This window comes from Myotis brandtii, unplaced genomic scaffold, assembly GCF_000412655.1.
Source record: "Myotis brandtii unplaced genomic scaffold, ASM41265v1 scaffold1370, whole genome shotgun sequence".
Classification (NCBI taxonomy): Eukaryota; Metazoa; Chordata; class Mammalia; order Chiroptera; family Vespertilionidae; genus Myotis; species Myotis brandtii.
The window spans coordinates 389,113-394,801 of NW_005354875.1; positions in this window are offsets into that span (position 1 = coordinate 389,113).

A 5,689-nucleotide genomic window follows, 5' to 3' on the forward strand; every position below is an offset into this window, starting at 1 on the left:
GTGTCGGTCTTTTTGGGTTCATCTTGTTTGGGACTCTGTGAGCTTCTTGGACTTGTGTGAGTTTTTTCTTCCCAATATCAAGGAAGTTTTCTGTCATTATTTCTTCAAACAGGTTTTCTATTCCTTGCTCAGTTTCCTCTCCTTCTGGTACCCCTACAATGCAGATGTTGTTTCATTTTGTGTTTTCCCAAAGTTCCCTCAGGCTCTCCTCCTGTTTTTTAGGGTTTGTTTGTTTGTTTGTTTTTTTCCCCCAGTTTCTGCTCTGCTTGGGTATTTTTTACTACCCTGTCTTCTAGCTCCCTAATGCGGTACTCCATTTCTTCTAGTCTGCTGTTGATGCTTTCTATTGTGTTATTTATTGCAGTGATGTCATTCTACATGTTAGCTATATTATTCTTCATTTCCTCTTGATTCTTACATAAGTTGTTGATTTTTTCCTCCATCTGGTTTATGACCTGTATGACCCTTTTCTGGATTATTTTTTCTGACATATTGCATGCCTCTGTTTCACTTAGTTGCTTTTCTGGAGAATCCTCCTTTCTTTCCTTTGGGGGTTTCTTTGTCTATCCATTTTTTTGGTCTCCAATTGATCTAGATGTCGAGTCATGCAGGGGCTGTTCCTTGGTGGCAGTGGCTTCTCGGGCTGCCGTGGCTCCTCAGCTGGTTGCAGAAGTGGCTGCTCCTCAGTTGGCAGCAGCTCCTCTGGTGGGTGCTGTTTGCAGCAGTGGTGTCTCCTCTGGCTGCTGGGGGAGGCTGCTTGCACAGCTGCTGTTCTTTTGACAGGGATGGGCTGATCATGAGGCTGCTGCTCTTTGTATGGGGGTGGATTGATTGCGGCTACTGCTCCTTTGATCGGGGTTGATTGCACACTGCTGCTCTTCCTCAGATGGTGCAGGCTGCTTGTGAGGCTGCTGCTTCTTGGACAGGGCAGGTTGCTTACAGGGGTACTGCTCTTCATATGGGTGCAGGCTGCTCACGCAGCTGCTGCTCCTCTTACAGGGGTGGTCTGCTCACACGGCTGATTCTCCACGGATGTGGGCGGTCTCCTCATGTGGCTGCTCCTCCTCGAACTGGGCCGGGCTACTTGGGTTGCTGCTGCATCTCAAATGGGGGTGGGCTGCTCACAGCACCGCTGTTCCTCGTACATGGGCAGGCTGCTCACACATCTGCTGCTGCTTGGATGGGGGCAGGATGCTTGTGTGGCTGCTGCTTCTCAGACAGGTGAAGGGTGCAGGCTGTGCACAGCTGTTGCTCCTTGGACAAGGGTGGGCTGCATGGGGCTTCTGCTCCTCAATTGTGGGCAGGCTGCTTGTGCGGCTGCTGCTCCTAAGACGGGGCGGGCTGCTCGTGTGGTTGCTGCTCCGCGGATGGGGAAGCAAGCCACTCACACAGCTGCTGCTCCTTGGACAGGGGCAGTCCACATGAGGCTGCTGCTCTTAGGCCTGGGGCAGGCTGCTCGCGGGGCTCCTGTTCCTTGGACAGGAGTGGGCTGCTCACGTGTCTGCTGCTCATGTGGTTGCAGTGCCCAGGGTTAAAGTGTTGGGCTGGTCAGAGGGGAGCATGCTTCAGAACTCACAGGAGCCTGCACCCAGGGTGGCTGGAGACTCGTTGACTGTGGGAGCACAGCCAAGGTAGCAGGACCCTGGCAGGGTGGCTGTAGAGTCTCAGGTGTTATCCGAGGGCAACCTGGGTAGAGGTGAGGCTGGGCTCCCAGTTACAGCAGCTTTCCCTTTCAAAAAAGGCTAGGCCTCTGAGGACAAGCCAGCCTCCCAGTACTGTTTTCAATCATAGCAGAGGCTGCCTAGTTAGGCGTGCCCATTTAGCCTGCCCCCGAAGGTCCTGCGGGATCGACCTGAGCCTCACTCACATAAAAACACACACACACATCCCACATGACCACACACTCCTCTTTTGCTCACTCACTCGCTCACGCTTTCTCCCTCACTGTCGCCTTCTTCCTGCCTCTGTAGTTGGGTCTGGGGTTTTATTTACCCATTCATGGATGGAGTTTACTCTCCAGGGGTCTGGTTATGAGGCTCGCTCTCTAGCACCTGATAAACTTTATCCCAACAAGACACAAAACAAAGGGAACAAAGCACGAATGTACTCACAACACCAATAACCCCACTATAAGTGACCACCTGAGAAAAGAGAATTAGGAGAGATAAAAGAGAGTATAAATGGTATTGAAGAGAGTGAAAAAGATAAGAGAGAAAAGAAAAAGAAAGGAGAATATATATATATATACTAGAGGCCTGGTGCACGAATTCGTGCATGGGTGGGGTCCAGCCTGCCCCAATTGGGGATGAGGCCAGCCGGGGGGAGGGGCCATGGGAGGTTGGCTAGCCAGCCCCACCGCCTGGTAAAACTCCTGGTAGAGGGGACAATTTGCATATTAGCTTTTTATTAATAGGATGAAGATATCAGGTCTGAATCACTTCCTTTCCTCTAGCTTCTCAAAAATTACACAATAGCCCTGACCGGTGTGGCTCCGTTGGTTGGAGCATTGTCCTGTACACTGAAATGTGGGTTCGATTCCCAGTCAGGGCACATACCCAGATCCAAGTTGTATTGCTGGTTGGGGTGCGTATGGGAGGCAACTGATTGATGTTTCCCTCTCACACCAATGTTTCTCTCTCTCTCCCCCCCTCTCTCTAAAATCAATAAGCATATTTTGGGGTGAGCATTAAAAGAAAGTACACAACACTTTTTTGTTAAAAACACATTCTGTACATTTTCATTATTATTACAATATAAATATTTATATAAAGTGAAAGTATAAATATCACACATTTACTTCTTTTACACAACTTGTGTGTATTTTAGCTGGGGTTAATAATTGCCTCATACAGTTTTACATTAATAGAATATTTTTAGAGCAGTTTTAGGTTTACGAAAAAATTGAGCAGAAAGTACAGAGTCCCCATATACTTCCTCTCTCTCTTCTACAGTTTCCCATATTATTAATTGCATTACTGTAGTACATATGCTACAGTTAATGAATCAGTATTAATATGCTGCAATTAATAAAAGTCTTTAGTTTGCACTAGGGTTCGTTATTAGTTGCCTGGATACTGGAAGGAGGGGCTCTCTTCAGGACAAAATGGCTGCCCATGTCCCGGGCTCAGGTATGACTCAGTGCCAGACTCGCTGCCACTTCTCCTGGACCTCCTCCTCTCCCCAGATTCCACAAATCCGCATCTTCTCCCGCACTTGTGCCATGGGTGTCTGTATCTGAAAGGTCCTATGAACTAGGTTCAGTAAAGTAAGGCACAGGCCACAGAGGGGGGAAAGGCTGCACCTCTGTGCACTCCTCTCCTGCAGGCACTGCGCGGTCTGGTCAGCCCTTCAGGCTGCCCTCTCTGGGTTCAGCCTTTACTGACTGTGGACCCAGATTTAGAGTCCCCTGCTGTCAAGCAGTTCTGCGGACCTTCTTTCCACAGTCATACACTGTGCCTGTCCCAAGGGGCACGGCTTAGTGCCAGTGCAGTGCGGATTTCCTCTGACCCTCTGGGCTCAGAGGTCTAGCAGACTCTCCTGCCCAGATCCTCGATTTTACCTTTCTCCAGGGATCCTCTGCCCTTCCTGGCTGCAAACTGTCTCCCAGCTGAGTCTCCTTCGCCAATTCTAAACTACATTTTTTTTTAATATATATTTTATTGATTTTTTACAGAGAGAAAGGGAGAAGGATAGAGAGCTAGAAACATCGATCAGCTGCTTCCTGCACACCTCCTACTGGGGATGTGCCCGCAACCAAGGTACATGCCCTTGACTGGAATCGAACCTGGGACCCTTCAGTCCGCAGGTCGACGCTCTATCCACTGAGCCAAACCAGTTAGGGCCTAAACTACATTTTTTATTAAAGAAGCCTTTTTGTCCTCGAGTTTATTCTTCAAACTGTGTAGGACAAGAACCCAGGAAAGAAGTCTGCACCCCAAACCCCATGTTTCACAAATAAACAAAATCATGAAACTGTGGCATTCTCTCAGACTAGCTGAGGTCTACCAACTCCAGACTCCACTACAGCCAGCAGCCCTGCTTCCTTTCACAGCTGGATGTTATGTGGGTTGCGGGTCTTGATTCTGGTGCTCGTGGCTGTGGAGCCCAGCCTGGGTTCCGGGCCTCTTTCTTCTGAGGGAACATAATCTCTAGTAGCCAGGAGCTCCCTCCTCCCTCTTGGCCTGTTCGCCTGCCGCCCCTGGGAGCTAGGTCAGCTCCTCTTGCAACCTCACCTTTCATACCAGTCTCCAGGTATTTTCTGTCCTTCCTTGATATAAGTCTCCTCCTTAGCTGGACCTCAGTTGGTAATTCCAGGTGAGTATTCTCCAATTTAATTGCATTTCCAGTTTGGCCCTGGGAGGAAGTTCAAGACAGGTCTGCCTATCCTGCCACATTTTTTTCTGCCCCTGAGGTTCATTTAAACTGCATGCACCCACAGCTTGTTTATTTTTATTGTTAAGTAGTATTCCATGATATGTATGTTTGTACCACAATATGTTTAAACATTCACCAACTAAAGAACATCTACATTGCTTCTGGCTTTGGGCTATTAGGGATAAAGATACTATAAACTTTTATACACAGGTTTTTGTGTAAACATACATTTTAATCTCTGTGGTAAATGCCCAAGAGTATCATTTCTGGGTAATATAGTACTTGCATGTTTAATTAAAAATTAACTACTGAGTTAATGATGTTCCAACAGACTGTGTGTACCATTATACATTCCCACCATAGCATATAAAATGATCCAATTTTTCTGCATCCTCACTTGCATTTAGTGTTGTCAATTTTTTTGTTGTTTTGTTTTTTGTTAATTTTTAGGCAATCTGATAGGTATGTAATGATATTGTGGTTTTAATTTGCATTTTTTTATGATTAATGATGTTAAACATGTTTCTATGTACTTAATTTGCCAACTGTTAAATCTTCTTGTGTAGCCCAGCAGGTGTGGCTCAGTGGTTGAGCATAGACCTATGAAGGCACAGTTCAATTTCCAGTCAGAGCACATGCCCAGTTTTCAGGCTCAATCCCCAGTGGGGGTTGTGCAGAAGGCAACCAATCAATGATTTCATCTTCTCTAAAATGGCTCACCACCATGGCCAGGGTCAAGCAGGGCCCTGGTGTCTGCTCTCTGAGGGGGCCTGCTTGCCCCTCGCTGCCATGGCCAGGGTCAAGCAGAGCCCTGCTGTCTCCTCTCTGGCTTGCCGCTCTGGCCAGGGGCAAGCAGGGTCCTGGTGTCTGCTCGCTGTGGGGTCCCTGCTGTCTGCTCTCTGCAGGGTCCTGCTTGCCCCTCGCTGCTGCGGCCAGGGGCAAGCAGGGCCCTGGTGTCTGCTCTCGGCGAGGGGCAAGCAGGGCTGACAGGACCAGACACTCCAGCAGCAGCGAGGTTGGATCCACCTGAGGGGGATCCAGCCTCATCACTTGGCCACTGCTCCCCCAGCAGGTCTGAGAGGACCAAACACTCCAGTGGCGCCCAAGTGGCGAGGCTGAATCAGCTTGAGGGGGCAGATCCTGCCACACTGCTCGGCCACCGCTCCCCTGGTGGGGCTGACAACACCAGACAATCCAGCGGCAGGGCTGAGGGGACTGGGTGCTAACATCTTGTGACTATGGGCGCCATCATATTTGTGACGAAGTGATGGTTAATTTGCATATTACCCTTTTATTTTATATATATATATATATA